This window comes from Monodelphis domestica, chromosome 1 (assembly GCF_027887165.1).
Source record: "Monodelphis domestica isolate mMonDom1 chromosome 1, mMonDom1.pri, whole genome shotgun sequence".
Classification (NCBI taxonomy): Eukaryota; Metazoa; Chordata; class Mammalia; order Didelphimorphia; family Didelphidae; genus Monodelphis; species Monodelphis domestica.
The window spans coordinates 676,173,347-676,191,268 of record NC_077227.1 but is presented as its reverse complement, the minus strand read 5'-3'; the positions used below and the strand labels follow the sequence as shown (position 1 = coordinate 676,191,268).

General features: G+C 40.8%; 1 protein-coding gene across 2 annotated transcripts in view; it reads right to left on the bottom strand.

The window, feature by feature from the left end:
- MAF (MAF bZIP transcription factor) overlaps window positions 1-17,922 on the bottom strand; it is a 652,899-nt gene that overhangs the window by 590,537 nt on the left and 44,440 nt on the right. The window contains exon 3 of one of the 2 annotated variants that reach the window (XR_008917705.1): window positions 2,092-2,285. The exons of the other annotated variant lie outside the window; for it this stretch is intronic. The gene's annotated coding sequence lies outside the window, so the exon portion shown is untranslated. The remainder of the gene's footprint in view (window positions 1-2,091; window positions 2,286-17,922) is intronic. 2 annotated transcript variants of the gene reach the window in all.

Here is a 17,922-nt window from a genome sequence, read left to right as displayed (position 1 = left end):
ACCTAGCTACCCCTTCAGAGTCATCATTATGAGCATCAATTATCATAATGTGTCTACAAGGACCAAGGAGACACAGTGTGGATAGAGTGTTGGGCTTGGAGTCAGGAAGATGAATTCAAATTCAGCCCCGGACACCAGCTATTCTAATGTCCTAGGCATGTTTTTTAACCTCTGTTTGCCTCAATTTCTTTAACTGTAAAATGGAGAGAATAGCAGCATCTTCCTCACAGGGTTGTTATGAAGTCCAAATGTGATATATTTGCAAAATATTTAACATGCTGCTTGGCACATAGTAAGTGCTTTTGTTGTTTGGATGTTATTTTTCACTCATGTCTGATTCTTCATGACCCCATTTAGGGTTTTCTTAGTAAAGACACTGGAGTAGCTTGCCATTCCTTCTCCAGATCATTTTACAGATGAGGAAACTGAGGCAGAGTTATGTGACTTTCTCAGGGTCACAAAACCAGTAAATGTCTGAAGCTGGATTTAAACTCAGGCAGGTGATCCTCCTGACTCTACCTAGTTACCTATCATTTAGGTGCTTTAAAAATGTTTAATTCCCTCTTTCCTTTAGTATAATATTGCTTGCAGAGATGACCATGTTCAAAGAGGCTATTTGCTCTGACAACAAATGACCTTTTTTTTTAGTATCTGTTTTTATAGTTTTCATAATTTCCTCCCTCATGGTTAGACTATTGGCTGCTATTTCTAGCTATTGTCGGTGTGCACCTGTCTAATTAGCTGGCTCAAATTTGTTGAAGGTTAGAGAACAATATAACCAAAGCTTGTCAGCATTATGTGTAAAATAAAAATGAGTAGGCTCCAAGTGAGGAACTCTCCTATGATTAAAGAACAGGAATGATGCCTGGATCGTATGAGATGTCTCTTGGATTCTAAGAGGCCTCTCTTGCTTCCTCTAAATCCCAAGGATTGTTCTGGATTGATGAGGTCCTCAGGGAACTGAGTTCTAGAATGGTATGTGAGCTGTGGGAGTTTGTCTCTTGTGGATCCATTGTGGATGTGACATTTCATAGAGGGGAGAAACCTCTCAAGGTCTGTGGCTTCATCTAACAAGAAGGATACGGACGTGTCAGTAGGAACACTTTCCTCTCTGTGGGAGGGGTAAGAAATTAGATGTGGGCATAAAGGAAGCTTTTAAGAACTAGATGGGCATCATTCTGGCAAGGCTCAGGTACCATGCTTTCCCACAGGATAAGCCATAGCCACTTAAAGGGGGTTGGACTCAGCTATTGAAAGATTTACATTCCTGCTTCTGATGCTTCTGAAGCTGTGTGACCATGGAGAAGACCCTTAAACTCTCTGAGCCCCAGTTTCTTCCTCAATGAATTAGGTACCTAAGGTACCTAAATCAGGGGGTTGTTGGAGGCTTTAATAATAAAATATAGGAAGTCTTTCTCAAACTTGAAAGGGGCTATGTAAATGTCACTTCTTACTCCCCATCCTTTGAGGTATAATTCCAAACTCTTACCTCCTCCCCAAGACTTCTCTGATCCACATTGCTGACCCCAGTTCCCCAACTTTCTCCCCAGCCCCACAAAGTATTTCAAAATCACCTCCTCACTTAGGTTAGCAGGTATTATAATTATCTTTGATTCATCAACCCTTTATTAGACTGAAAACTCCATGAGGGCAGGGACCGTGTCCTGTTTGCGTTTATCTTCCCCAGCATTGAATGTAGTACATGGCAAACACTTGATAGCCTACCATTTGTTCAGTGAAAAGATGAATGGATGGATGGAGGGATGAATGAATGAATGATTGGGAGGGGGTTGCTGGATCATTAAAAACAGCCCCCTGTCATGGATTTGCAGGAGTGATTGTGTGAAACGGAATATTTAGCTCCACTGTTCATTTTCAGAAGTGGCAGGATAAGGGGCAGGAGGGTGGGGGTCTGGGAATTGGTCTCCCTCGATGAAAATGATTTAGTACAATAGCTAAAAGAGCTCCTCCTCACCCCCATCCTGGCAGACTTGCTAATGTCTTCCCTACAGCTGGTCTGTCCTGCTCCTGTCTCTCAGCCACAAGCATATCTCTCTCCCTCTTTGTTTTCCCTACAGTCCTCATACATACACAATCCCTCTTTCAGCTGATCCTCCTTTTGACAGATTTCAGCCAGCGAGATGGGAATTTTTTTTTTTATTTTCAATTCAATTGCATAAATAAGACAGTCAGCGGATGAGGGAGTGCCAGATATATTGATGCTGGGCTGCTGGGGAAGTTACCGAAGAATTCTCAGCCAAGGTAATTTCCTGAAGTTTCAGTTTCTGTAGGGAAAAAAAATGGACAATGGCAAATATCAGACATTTGAGGGTGGGGTGGGGGTAGGTTGCCTCTCCATGCAGGGAGTAAGCTAGGAGCCTCCCCAGCAACAGTTAGAGCCTTATGAGGTGAAGGGAGGGGGACGGGGTAAGACTTGTAACTACAATCTTGGGTGAGATTGGGGAGGATTCTGGGAAGCTGGGCAAACAGGAGCAATGCCAAAAGGCCTGCTTTATACAGGCCAGGCAGGACCTGTCTGGGCATTCAGCCTCCTGTGCTCACATGGGCAGGCCTCTGTTTCACAGTGCAAGGCAGCAGAAACAATATTAGGACTGGAGTCAGGGGACACCTGGGTTTGACTCTGGGCTTATTTAAACTCTCTGGGTCTCAATTTTGCAATCATAGGACTTCAGAGCTAGAAAGAATCTTAGAAAGATTTAATCCAGTGACTTCATGTAAGAAAGCAAAAGTCCAGAAAGAGAAGAGGATTGATTGAAGGTCTTATACCAAGCCAGGTAGAGAGCCAAGGTCTCCTGACCTCCAGGCTAATTAGCTTTTGCCCATCATCAAAAATTTGGGAGGGATCTTTGGGATCATTCAGAACCCATTTTACAGATGGGGAAATGGATTCAGCAAAATGAGGTGATTTACCCAACATCCCATAGTAATTTGAGTACAGTCGTGGCTTGACTCATGAACTCAGCTTGTATTTTTTTTCAGAATGTGTGAATTCTAAATATGAAGATAAAAGTTTATTAATTGATTCTCTAGCTAAGAGTACAATGGAAAATCATAGCAGAGATGGGGGTGGTGGTGAGATAAAGAGAGACAGAGAAGAGAAAAGAAAAGGAGAGGAGAGAAGGGAAGAGGAAAGGGACAGAGACAGAGAGAGAGAGAGAGGGAAAGAAAGGGAGACAGAGAAAGAGAGAAACAAAGACAGACAGAAGGGGAAGAGAGAGAGATGTGGAGAATGAGAAAGATAAAGAAGAGAGGGAAGGGGAGAAATCAAAGACAGAGGAGGGAGGGAGAGAGAAAACTGGGGCAATTATCCTGCAAATTTAGGTAAAATATACCCCATCACTGAGGAAATAACATTGTTCCAGGGGCTGGAGTCTCCTGATTGGCCATCTACATTGATTGAATTTATCAGCTAATTGCTCAGCTCTCTACTTCTCTGTCTGCGTAAACCAAGACTTTATTACAATTGATTTCACATCATCATTTCCTTTCTTGCTCATGACTTATGACTTCAATGGGCTTCTGACTTATTCAGTCCATAATGATTTGGTTTCTCCTGTTTTATTTTTTAATTTTAATTTTTTTAGGGAAATGTCATTCTTGCTACCACCACAGCCACCCAGGACAATGCAGCGTCTTCCTTGGTGTCCAGACCATCACAGAATGTCCCACAGACCCAGGGATTTAACAAATCAAATTCATTTTCCTTTTCCTGCTCATACTTCTCGTGTACAGATTCACTTTGACTAGCTTCTACTCACTCACCCACTCACTCACTCATGCCATAAAATCCTGTGTGCAAAGAAGAGAAACAGAAAAACCAAAAATCCTGCCTTTATGGAGAAAGAAGAAAAATAGAACCTACATTCTGCTTTTGTCTTGTGAGCACTATCTTGCTGCTGTTTGACTTTAGGTAAATGGCTTACCCTCTCTGGACCTTAGTTTACTAATTTATCAAATGAGAGGAGGCTTAAACCATATGGTCCTCAAGTTCTCTTCCAGTTCTCATGTTTAGTGAATCCATGAGCCAAGAGGAATTAGTCGCAAATCCATGGACGCAGCCTAGATGAACAGGCTTGGGTGTGGTCACTGATCGATGCACACAGGTGAAAATGACACATGCTAGTAATTTCCATTTCTTTGGTGCTTTAAGGATTAAACTTAGAATTATTGAGAGTTTAATAGAGTGAAACAGAGACCTAGATCATAAGCAGCTGGAAACCTTTGGGTGAATAGTCCATCCATGGCAGAAGGTTTACAATGGGAGCAGGAGCCAGAAGCAGGTTCTAATGTTGTCTTCCACAGAAAATTCTCTAATTCCTCTGGATTCTGGTCAGCATCTCTAAGGTTATTGTGGCAATGTTTTCTTTTTGTTTTTTGCATTTTTTTCAAATTTTTCAAATTTGTGTTTCTTTTTTTTTTTGAGATAGTTAAATATTTTGCATACTGATCCCCTCTGGTCCTCAGTTTTTTTTTTTCTTTGAACATTGGGAATGTTGACTATGGTGACTTCTTTAAAGTGTTTCCCAGCATTATTTTTAAAGGGATCCCGTCTCTAAAATCTTGCAAGTCTACAGAATTAGGCAAAAGATCTACATTCAAGTTATTTTTTGTCATCAAGATTGCTTATCCATCTGCCCTATAGCAAGTCACATTCTCTTCTGATTTGAAAGAAATAATGCAATACCCATGAAACCTCAGAATTAGAGAATCTCATGATCAGAAGGGACACATTCAGAGAATATGTAGTCCAGTCCATAGTTGAGCAAACATCCCTCCATTGTCAGAGTCTACAGACTCTTCTTTGAGGGGTCCATGAGGAGATTTCAGGGGATCCATGAACTTGGATGAGGAAAAAATTCCATCTCCATTTTCACTAATCTTTGGTTTCCTTTGTCATCCTATGTACTTTATGGAATGCATCTAAAGATATTGTTAGGAGAATGGGGCCAAAGGCCTCTCTAGACTGGCAGAGAAGAGGAGTGGAGGAGCCCACTGCACATTTCCCTTTTGGATAACCCCAATTGTCAGGAGCTTTCATTTTACATTGGACTTAAATCCGTGCCCCTTGAAGTTCTACCCAGTGAGCCTAGTTCTGCCTTTTTGGGCCAAGCAGAAAATGCTAAACCTCTCTATCCCATGGCAGTCTTTCCAGAGAATGGGAACCCAGCTTTGCCAAGCCTATTTACAACTCGTTCTAAAGCCGTGTCTGAGTTGTTTTCTTCTCATCCAATTGCCTTCTTTTTTCCCCTTTAAATGAAACCACAATACAACTTATCAAACAAATGTGTTAAACAAGGGGACAGTGGAAGTGGTTTGAGTGGAATTCGTTATTAACCAAGCTTGCCACTGCTAAGAAAACCCTGAACTTGCCTTTGATTCATGACACCAAAGGTTTATGCTGAGAAAAACACTCAAATGTTCTCATTTGAATTAACCACTACATATATTTTTTTCAACAGACAACAGGCTAGCTCACTGTTTGACTCATTCTGACCAGCCAGGCTTCCTTAAGGACTTTATCCTGCTGTGAGTAGGTCTGAAGGCCTGGCATTCGTCTCCCTGCACCTTCTCAGCTGGCAGCAATGGGCCCAACAGGACAATTGGCCTTTAGAAAGAGAAGAGTGCAGCTGGTGGAATTAGAAATCACAGCTTCCCCCCTGGGCTCCATCCTCCTCACCTGTCCTGGTAACATTAGCTCTCTGGTAGAAACAGGGAACAGATGTCAGGTGATTGAAAAACGGGAGCCTTCCCCTGTTTTATTGAGTTGTCACTGTGGAGAAATTTACTCTAATTTACTTGGAGACTAAATTACTGGATGTTCATAAAAAAAACTGTTGTACATTACCATCCCTAATTAAGATGTTAAACATGATTCCATTTTAAAATTGGAGGAGCCAACAGAAATGAAAAAAAATGCTGATGAAATGATATTTCACTTGTGTGCCCTTGGGTACCACATTGGTTTATATTCAAGAGCTCAGGTGGACAGGTCCTGGGGAAGGAGCAGGCACACGTCTATATTCTTAGAAACATCTACCCCCAGAGCAGGTCATTCTCCACCCCCACCGCCCCCATGCTACTGGGCTACTTTGGAAGGAGCTGCCATAATTCATACCTTGTGTTGGAACCCCAGTCGCTGTGACAGAGAACATCAAAATGATTTGAAACTGGCCAGGGGTGAGGGAGAGAGCTACCAAGCCCTGCAGTCCTGGCACTTCTAATCAAGCAGAGCTGTACAGTGTTAAGGACTGGCACTGACTGGTTGGACTGGGAAGGGAAAGGGAATGGATCACTTTGTTTTCTCCTAAATACTCCAAGTAGCAGTGCATTCTCTTCTTGGAAAGGAGCTAAAGATGAGCAGGGCATGGTGTTAGCAATGCTTAGGTGTCAGAAGGTCTGTTGTCCATTCTGGGCTCTCGTGCCACAATTCAGTCTAATCTGGACAAGCACTCATTAAACACCTACTAATCAAACAATCAACATTTAGTAAGCACCTACTGTGGACCAGACTTTGTAGTTGTACTCAGCATCTGTGGATGTGAATACAAAGACTAAAACCCAACTTTCCTATACTCAAGGAGCTTCCATTTTGTTGAAGTCCATGTGATATATTCACAGATCAGTAGAAGAGGTAGTTGAGTGATGAAGACAAAGGAGAGAACAGATAATGCTGATGAATTCTAAGAAATACTTAAGGAATAAGGATAATAAGAGCTGGCATTTATATAGCACTTTACAAACTTTATCTCATTTGATCCTCACACCCATCCTTGGGAGTAGGTGCTATTTATTACCCTCATTTTTACAGTTGAGGAAACTGAGTCATACAGTGACAAAGTGACTTGCCCACAGTCACACAGTTAGCATCTAAGGATAGATTCCATCTTGACCCCAGAAACAAGGATGTAGTAAGAGGTTAAGTGATTTTCCCAGAGTCCCGTAGATCCTAAATTAGATCCTAAATACCTGAGGCTGAATTTAAACTCAGGTCTTTCTGATTCCAAGGCTAGCTCTACTCTAAAGAAGAAAATAATTTATTTGTATGATGTGGAATAAGTTTATTCCCCTCTTAAAACTTCGGTTCCATTATCATTAGATGAAAAGCTCCTCCATTAGATCATAAGTTCCTTGAGGACAGACTGTCTTTTGCCTCTTTTTGCATTCCTAGCACTTAATACCTTGCCTGGAACATAGTAGGCATTTAATAAGTATTTACTGATTGATCAATCTGTAAAATGGGAGTATTGAAAGAGCTAGTCTTTAACTCCTTATCACCCTACAATTCTGACCATCCTTCCCATTAGCTCACATATTCTGTGATTCTCTTTACAGCACAGTGGAGAATTGAGTCAACTGGCTCCATTATTCAACTCAAACTCCTTTGTTGCTGTGAGAGAAGAGTTAGATTGAAAATATTTGTCTGTACTGTTAGAATTCACCAGAACTGCTGCTCCTCTCCAGTGTTGATATGACTTTTCCTGGGATCCTACAATCCCATCAGAGGTTCAATTCTTGATATACCAAAACCCAGAAAGAACCTCAAAAAGAATTTAATCTAATCAGTGCTTGAGCTGGAATCCCCTCTATAACACCACTGATGGGAGGTCACCCAGTTTTGGCTTGAAGACCTTCAGTGATGGAGATCTCTCTTTCTCCCAATGTAACCATTTCCACTTTTGGACAGCCTTGGTGAGGAAGATTTTTCTTAGAATGGAATTACTTCATTACTTGGCCTTATGATAGGGTCACTGCTAGCCCAAGCTAGCAAATTTTTTTTCCCCAGAAATCATTAGCACCAGCAAAATTCTAATGAACCCATGGAATTAGCAAAAATTTCTCCCACCCCACACCTGAGCAAACTACTCTCATCCAGGTGCAGTTTCTCTCTCTCTCTCTCTCTCTCTCTCTCTCTCTCTCTCTCTCTCTCTCTCTCTCTCTCTCTCTCTCTCTCTCTCTCTCTCTCTCTCTCTCTCTCTCTCTCTCTCTCTCTCTCTCTCCCCGTATACATATGTATCTGTCTGTCTTTCTCTCTGACTATCTCTTTCTATCTCTGTTTCTCTGTATGTCTCTTTCTGTCTCTCCATTTCTCCATCTCTCTTTTTCTATCTTTGTCTATCTTTCTCTTTTCTCTTCTCTTTTTCTCCCCTTCCCCCACTTATTCTCTCCTCTCATCTCCATCTTTTACTTGTCTCCTCTTCCATTTTCTCTGTCTTTGTCTATCTCTCTCTTTTCTCCTCTCTTTTCTCCCCTTCCCCCCCTCCTCTCCTCTCTCTCCATCTCTCTCACCTGTCTCTTCTTCAATTTTCTCTATCTCTAGATGTGACCTGTACCCCTCCCTCAAAGTGTGGCCACTAAAGAATTGGAGGCATGGACCCAGACTTTAGGGGTATAAATTAGAAGACATCTTAGTGATCATTTAGGTAACATCCCTCATTTTGGAGATGTAAATTGAGCCAAGGTAGGAGCAGTGATCATTATTATTTTATTTCACCTCATCTTGGGGTGAAGCCACCTTTCCTCAGCCAGTTTTCCCTTTAGTCACTCAGTCAACAAACATTTATTGAGCATTTACTACAGAGCAGGCGTTGTGCTAACTACTCTTGCCCTCAAAGAGTTCCCATTCTGCAGGATGAGACAACACAGAAATATTCGTATATCTGAGGATTCTGCCATAGAAATGCAAAGCCCCAGTAACGGGAAGATCAGGAAAGCCATTCCATTCAGTCCTCATCATTGGAACATGAGAAAAATCACCTGCAATCATGTTATTAGGATTTAGGAAAAGGCAGCCCCAGACGGTTAGAGGTTTGTTCTGGCTACAACTGAATGGATTTCAAAGGCACATTGGAAAGCCCCCAGGGCAGGATGCAATTCGCGGTAGCAAAATCCAGCTTCTAAAAGCGCCCCCCCCCATCCTCTCCCCCCCTCCCCCTTAGGTCCCCTGGGCTTCTTTGTTAAGAGGCTTTTTCACTGTATAATTAAATGTAAAATCCTAAGGGGAGGTTCGCCTCTTATCTTCAGCTGGGTATTTTCGTGTCTGCTTGTTCTGCACAGAAGAGGCGGGTGGAGTCTGGCTAGGTCCTGGGAGGCAGGTCTGCCTTACAGGGCAAGTTACCCCCTTGGATCTATTACTTGAAAAGCGCTTTGTGCCACTGTGAGGGGAGAAGTGGGAAGGAAGGCCGGAGTGGTGTGAGGAGCACAGATAGCATCAAAGCGGAACCTGGGGCTGGAGGGGGAAGGAGCCTTCCTACCCGCAGTACACTGGATATTTCATAATCATCCATGCACTGGAGGGTCTGGCCATGGGGGTGGGAGGAGTCCTGTAGAGAAAGGTGACCCAGGCTCCCTGGATCTGGAATCAGAAGCTGACATTTGAATTCTCTCGGTGTAGCTGTGGGTAACTTCCTTACCTTCTTCCATTCTTCCTTCCATTCCTCCTCCCTCCCTCCCTCCTTTCCTTCTCTTCCTTCTCTTCTCTTCCTTCCTTCCTTCTCTTCCTTCCTTCCTTCTCTTCTCTTCTCTTCTCTTCTCTTCTCTTCTCTTCTCTTCTCTTCTCTTCTCTTCTCTTCTCTTCTCTTCTCTTCTCTTCCTTCCTTCCTTCCTTCCTCCTTCCTTCCTTCCTTCCTTCCTTTCCTTCCTTCCTTCCTTCCTTCCTTCCTTCCTTCCTTCCTTCCTTCCTTTCTTCCTTCCTTCCTTCCTTCCTTCCTTCCTTCCTTCCTTCCTTCCTTCCTTCCTTCCTTCCTTTCCTTCCTTCCTTCCTTCCTTCCTTCCTTCCTTCCTTCCTTCCTTCCTTCCTTCCTTCCTTCCTTCCTTCCTTCCTTCCTTCCTTCCTTCCTTCCTTCCTTCCTTCCTTCCTTCCTTCCTTCCTTCCTCTGTCTGTCTCTCTTTCTCTCTCTCCCCCAAAGGAATACTTGTTGAAAAGACAGAAGTATAAACACATCATCCCTTAGCTTTGCTATTGGGTGACCTTGGACAAATTACTCAACCTCTCTAAATATACTTTCCCTACTTTCCCTGGGAAGAGTAGGATCAAATTTAAAATGGATCCAACCAACATTACTACCACCAAGTTTGCTTCCCATTTCATCAGAGCCAACAGAACAGCCATTCTTATGAATCTAAATTATCTTCCAGTTCTAGGACCTGAAGAATGATAGCTATTAAGTTATGATGATTTTTATCATTATGACATCATATGTTTGGAGCCAGAAGGATCTTTAAATCCCTTTTGTTTTAGAGCTGAGGAAACTGAAGTCTGGAGAGGTAACAAAGTCAGCAACAGAGGTGGATTTGAAACCCAGTCCACTGATTCCATATGTAGTACTATTTTCATTGCACTATATACCCTAGAATATAGAGGCAGAAAAGACCTGAGATAACCTCTAAACCAGTGGGTCTCAAATGTGGTCCAAGAATTGACTTGGTCAAATTATTGTCATAATAATACTAAATATTATTTGCCTACCAGTACTCCTCCCATTTTCACTTCCCTATCTTGTAAGACTATATTTTCTTTATATATTTCAACCAAACTAACATCACAATATATTGAATATAGAAGTAGATAGGAGAATCCAGCTATCTTAGATTAAACCAGATATAAAAGAGATTTGTAAAAATATATATACCAGAGGGGAGCTGGCTCAGTGGATTGAGAACCAGGCCTAGAGACGGGAGGTCCTAGGTTCAAATCTGACCTCAACCACTTCCTAGCTGTGTCACCCTGGACAAGTCACTTGACCCCCATGGCCTAGCCCTTACCACTCTTCTGCCTTGGAGCCAATACACAGTATTATATTGAAGGTAAGGGTTTAAAAAAATATATATATACATATATATATATATATAAAACACAATGCCACTCTTCTCAAATGATTTTTTGGGGAAAATATAGATCTTTTCATGTAAATATGCTATTTATATTAACATGTAATGCATTCCTTGCCATTATTTTAAAAAAAATTAAGGAGATATTTAAGTGGAACATTTAAAAATTTTAGTATGGTAATTATTAATAAATATTTTAACATAATAGATATACCCTATATAAAGAAAACCTCTTTGGGGTCCTAAACTTTTAACAGCATTAAAGGGTTCTCAATAATTTTTAAAAATGGAAATGATTCCTGAGACCAGGGAGGACCTGCTAAAGGTAGCTCAGCTCTAACAAGGTCTCAAGAACCTGTTTTTTTTTTTAAACCTTTACCTTCTGTCTTAGTATCAGTTCTAAGGTAGAAGAATAGTTAGGGCTAGGCAACTAGGATTAAGCAGCTTGCCCAGGGTCACACAGTTAGGAAGTGTCTAAGGCCAGATTTGAACAGAGGTCCCCCAGACCTGGTGATCTATCCACTGTGTTCCCTAGCTGCCTCTCAAGAGCCTATTGTTAAATTTTCAGTTTGTGCATTCACTTATACCTCTGGAAAACTAGCAAACTTAATCAAGTCTTAGCTTATTGTTTAATTGATTGTACACACTAAATAAAGTGATGGAGAAATGTTAATAATGAGGATGAAATGTATAAGTACCTCCAGTATATTTAGAGAAAGAGTTGCTCCCCATTTACCAGCATAACCTACCTGAGATCAAAAAGTTTCAGAACTGGTCTAGTCTAATGTTCTCATTTTATAGAGGAGTCAAAACCAAGAGAGAATAAATCAATCATTTCCAGGGTTGCCTACATGATATGTGCCCCCAATGATAAATGGTAGAGATAGAATTTGAACTCAGGTCCTCTGATTCCAATTCTAAGACTCTTTTCATTGTACTATTTGATAATCTGTTTCATTTATGAATACCTTAGTGCCAATGAGTTTGTTAGTTTCTTCCTTGAGGATCCATAGAAACATACTTAAAGAATATTAGAGATGGACAGATGTGTCTTTGAGGCCATCTAGTTCAACGTTCTCATTATCCTTCCATACCCAATTAAGTGGATGAAGAACAGCTGGCCTGGACAATGGGCAATGTGCCCAAGGTCTTGTTAGAATCAGACCCCAAGTCAGGTCTTTTGACTGGGGGAATGGGCAGGACTTCCCCTTCCCAGAGAGGCAGAGTATCTAGAAGGCTAGGAGAGTATGGAGAGAAGAGGACAGTAAGGGAATAAAGAGATCACAGATCTAAAGAGAGTGCAATGAGGAAACTGAGGCAAAAAGAAGGGAAATGACTTTCCCAAAGTTATACAGGTAGTATATTTCAGGGCTGGGATTCGAATCCTCTCCAAATCCATCATTTTTTCCCACTTTATCACAAAGCCTTGAGGCTTAAGGAGGCTGTCATTTCCCAAGACAAACTCTGATGACTTCATATAGCTGCTCTGACTCAGCCCTGGGTCTTTTCTCAAGGGGATAAGTTATAGTAAGGCGACTTCTTCTGTGCAGGTCCATTTCAGGAACTAGGTTCTGGGTCCATGAAAAAAAGAAATGGCAAAGTCCATGGGCAGGGGGACTGAGACTACACTTCTGACCCTTTGGGACTCAGCTTTGTAAGAACTGAATGTTTATCTCTGTTTGGAATTTGCTATCAATGCCCATCGGGTTGTGTGAGTTTGGCTGCTATTCACAGAGGGGACAGGGACTGGGGAAAAGAGTGTGGATGCAACAATGCAAATCCTTCCCTTTTATTAGAGAAACAACTCAAGCCTCATGCACTTTACCCCAAAGGAGAGAATGTGTGTCTGGCGTTTTGTCTATCTTAAAGTGCTACGTAAATGCTAGCTATTCTACTTAAAAATTATTCTATTTTTTATTTATTATTATTCATCAGTGATAGGCAGAAGCATCAACTTCAGTGTTTGATGTTATTCATTCATTTGGGGTTTTCTTGGCAAATATACTGGCATAGTTTGCCATTTCCTTCTCCAGTTCATTTTCCAAATTAAGAAACTGAGTTGAATGGGGTTAAGCAATTTGCTTGGGGTCCCACAGCTAAGTAAGTGTGTGAGGAGGGATTTGAACTCAGCTCTTCCTGACTCCAGGCACTCTATATACTGTGGTTCCTAGGTGCCCATCTTCAACTTTAGTTAAGCTAGACATATGAGGCATATCTTATGTTATTATGTTAGAAGGAACTTTAGAGATTATCTATACCAATAATATCAAACTATGGAAATCCTGTGGTCCCATATTGATTTAGAAAATCACAAATTAACATCATTTATGCTGTATTGCATTTGTATTTATTTTGTTAAATATGTTCCTTTTTAGTTTTAATCTGGTTAGGGATCACTAGGGATTTTTTCATGGGATACAAGGTTAACACCTTCCCATAACTCACAGATGAGGAAACTGAGATCCAAAGACCATAATTAAGTTACTCAAATAAAAATTAGTAGAAGAGCACAAGAACTCAAGCCTCCCAAATTCCCCCGCCAACAGTGGCGGATGTTGTTATCTCAATACACCACTGATTTTAGACTAACTCTGCTGCTGTACTGAGGTTATTGAGGTTAATCTTGCTGACTAGACAATGCCTAGTTCTTTCTCAGTTCCCTATATGTCAGGGTCTACAGATATCTGGAGAACATCTAGCTAATCTTGTTATATAGAATGGCAACCAGATGATGCAGTGGATAGAGGGCTGGGCTGGAGTCAGGAAAGACTTATCTTCCTGAGTTCAAATCTGGTCTCACTAACTGTGTGACCCTGAGCAAGTCACTAAACTCCATTTGCCTCCATTTCCTCATCCGTAAAATGAAATGGAAAACTTTTTTTTCCCCAAGAAAACCCCAAACGGGGTCACAAAGAATCAGACATGGTCAAACAAACAAGAATTATACAGATGAGCACACTTAGGACCAGGTCAGAGAAGGGTTTTGTCCAGATTGACTCCATCTGTATACATTTTGTATCTTCCTAGGACAATATAAGCTTCTCAAGGGCAGGGACTATCTGGTATTTAATCTTTGCATCTTCAGTGTCTAGCACAGTGCCTTGTTGAAAAAGCTTAATAAATATTTGCTGAATTAAATTGGATTGGACTGGATCAACACCACAATACTATGTGGTTTTCCTGATATTCCATAAATCTCAATGACCAGTCAACAGAGACAGATGTGGAAAGCCATTCTCGGGCAGTGCCGCCATCATGCTTCAGTCTTCTAACTGACTTCCCTCTGAACTCCCCATTTATTTTTACATGTGCATTTTATTCAGAGTCTGGGAGTTGGACGCTAATCTTGATGTATAAACCTTTATTTTCCAAAGCGGCAGGTTGGTCTTCTCCTATCGACAAACCCCACTGCTTAGATTTATTACACAATGGTAATCAGGCAAAAGAATAAATACACCGCATCTTTAATTCATTAATCACTTTGGAAAGCAAAATGAACTACTGGAAAGAAGACAATATGTTTTCAAATGTTGGGGGTGGGAGGAGGGGGTGGTTTTTTCAATAAAATCCAGTTGCTAAAATCCATTTTGTGTGGAGATTAGAGAAAGTGCATTTTACCTCTGAGGCTCTAATTCAAAAGGGAGTTGAAATCCAAAGTGAAGGGGGGTTGACAGTGTCAACTATTAATTGGCTTCCTTTGGTCATCTCTTGGGTCCTGGGCTCGATTCCTGCTAGAGCTAACATTGGGCTAGGAAATGAGCTTTCCCAGACCAGTTCATATCTTCATAGGCTTCCCTATATTGGGCCTCAGTTTCCTCTTTGTAGAATTAAGGGGCAAGACTTGAATGATCCCTAAAATTCCATCCAACTCAGATATTTTGTGACCTTCAGTGATTCCAATCTAATGTTAGTTTAGAGATGGGTCAAAGAGTGCTTAGGATGGGAGTCAAGAGCTACAGATGGACTGTCCTTTAACTCCTCGGAGCCTTCACCCTCCTGCGTGTCAAATGGGAATAGACTGATTCCCATTTAGATAGTAGGAATGTCATAATAACACTCTCTCCTCCCTCCCATTGCCTCCTCTCTCTTTTTGCTTCTGTTGGTCCTGCCCCCATGTTTGGGAGAGTCTCTCTTCCCTAAGGAAACAACTTAGGTGCTGCCATCTTTTCTATGGGGTCTTTCTTGATCCACCTGAAAAGAATTCCCTTGTCTAATTTCTTCCAAAATCGTATGTGGACTCAGCTTTGTACATTATCACTTTCCCTTGACCCCATGCCACAGATAATGTGTGTATCTCATCATTTTTTTACCGTAAACTCCTTGAAAGAGGGTCCGCTTTGATTTTCCAACCCTAAAATCAGAGCCATATTAAAAGAAAGTTCTGCACAAATAGGTATTAAAAACAAATGAACACACAATTATTAGGCATATACTATGGGCCAATAACTGTGCTGGTTCCTGGGAGAATCTACAGAGTTCAAATAAACATGGTCCCCCTCTGACCTTGGATGAGATAATCATAAAGGGGTAGTTAGGTGACACAGTGGATAGAGTACTAGATGTAGCTATAGGAGGGCCAGAGTTCAAATCCTGACTCTGACACTGGATTAAGAGACAAAATATAGTACTTGCAAGTCATTTAACCACTTTAAGCTTCAAGGTTTATTTTTTTTTTTGTAAGATAGAACAAATGAATGGAAAAAAGCATTTAAAAAGTATTTTTTATGTTTTCGTCACTACTCAGTAATGTGTTGTGTCCAACTCTTCATGACCCCATTTGGGCTTTTCTTGGCAGAGATACTTGGAATGGTTTGACATTTTCTTCTCCATTTCATTTTATAGATGAAGCAACTAAAGCAAAGGATAAAGGATTAAGTGATTTGCTCAGAGTCACACAGCTATTATCTGAGACCAGATTCAAACTGAGAAAGATGAGTTTCCTGACTCCAGGCCCAGAGCTCTATCCACTGAGCCACCTAGGGGACCTTACTGGATGTGTGACCATGGGTACTTTGCTTTGCCTTTCTTGCCCTCAAGTTCCTCATCTGAAAAAATGGATATAACAGAACCTAATACACAGGACTGTGAGGATCATATGAGACAATACAGAATGTCCCCAAAATTGTTTTTTAAAGGCTTACATTTTATCTTAGAATCAATTCTGTGTATTAGCTCCAAGGCAGAAGAGTGGTAAGGGCTAGGCAATGGGGGCTAAGTGACTTGCCCAGGGTCACATAGCTAGGAAGTGTCTAAGGCCAGATTTGAACCTAGGACTTCCCATTTCTGGGCCTGGCTCTCAATCCACTGAACCACCCAGTTGCTTCTATGCCCCAAAATTCTTAGTGTATTTTTTTTTAGCTAAGACATAAGCTTAAAGACTTAGTGATTAAAGCTATGATTTGGAGGATTCCCTGTATGCATAAAAATGTCTTGCAAATCTTAAAATGCTATATAAATGCTAGTTATTATACAAAATGTCAAAAAATAAGTGTGACATGGAAGCTTCCAAAGTTGGGGAAGTGGAGGGAAAGAAAAGAAAAGACAAGAGCATGATTGAGGGAGCAGAGATCAGTGACAGCTAAATATTAGGGACAACATGCAAAGAAGGGACTTTAAAATCAAATTGTGAGAGGCAGTGTTATTAAAGGGGAAAAGTCCTGATTTGGGAGTTAGAAGAACAATGTTAGAAACCTGCCTCTGAGGAGCAGCTAGGTGGCTCAGTAGATAGTCCCAGACCTAGAGTCAGGAGGTTCTGGGTTCAAATCTGAACTCAGACACTTCCTAAATATGTAACTCTGGGCAAGTTGATTAAACCCCATATATCTAGCTTTTGCCCTTCTGTCTTAGAGTTGTTTCTAACAGAAAAAGTAAAAGAATGAAAAAAGAAAGAAAAAAAGAATCACAACACTGTAAAACAGGAAGAAACTTTTAAAATAATTTTGCTCATCGGTAGCCACTTGGGTCTAATCACAGAAGACAGTCTGGGAGAAATCATCCCAGATGTATGAGAATCTGTCATAGTCTTCAATCCTACCAGGGGAGAAGACTCCACTGTTATCCTTAAGCACTCTGGTATTAGAAAAAGTATACTGGGGCAGTGAGGTGGCATAGTAGATAAAGTGTCAGCTCTGGTTATAGGGGATCCTTGGGCTCAAATCTGGCCTCAGATATTTCCTAACTGTGTGACTCTGGGCAAGTCACTTAACCCCCGTTGCCTAGCTCTTACTGCTCTTCTGTCTTAGAACTAATACTAAAAGAGAAGGTGGGGGGGAGGGAGAGAGAGAGAGAGAGAGAGAGAGAGAGAGAGAGAGAGAGAGAGAGAGAGAGAGAGAGAGAGAGAGAGAATGGAAGAAAGGAAGAAAGAAAGAAAGAAAGAAGAAAGAAAAAGAAAGAAAGAAAGAATGAAAGAACAAAAAAGGAAGGAAGAAAAATAAAGAAAAGACAGACAGACAGAAAGAAAAAGAGAGAGAGAGGAAGAGAGAAAGAAAGAAAGGAAGGAAGGAAGAAAAAGAAAGAACAAAAAAGGAAGGAAGGAAGGAAGAAAAAGAAAGAAAAGACAGACAGAAAGAAAGAAAAAGAGAGAGGGAGAGAGGAAGAGAGGAAGGAAGAAAGGAAGAAAGGAAGGAAGAAAGGAAGGAAGAAAGAAAGAAAGAAAGAAAGAAAGAAAGAAAGAAAGAAAGAAAGAAAGAAAGAAAGAAAGAAAGAAAGAAAGAAAGAAAGAAAGAAAGAAAGAAAGAAAGAAAGAAAGAAAGAAAGAAAGAAAGAAAGAAAGAAAGAAAGAAAGAAAGAAAGGAAGGAAGGAAGAAAGAAAGAAAGAAAGAAAAAAAGAAAAAAGAAAGAAAGAAAGGAAGGAAGGAAGAAAGAAAGAAAGAAAGAAAGGAAGGAAGAAAGAAAGGAAGAAAGGAGAAAGAAAGGAGAAAGAAAGGAGAAAGAAAGAAAGAAAGAAAGAAAGAAAGAAAGAAAGAAAGAAAGAAAGAAAGAAAGAAAGAAAGAAAGAAAGAAAGAAAGAAAGAAAGAAAGAAAGAAAGAAAGAAAGAAAGAAAGAAAGAAAGAAAGAAAGAAAGAAAGAAAGAA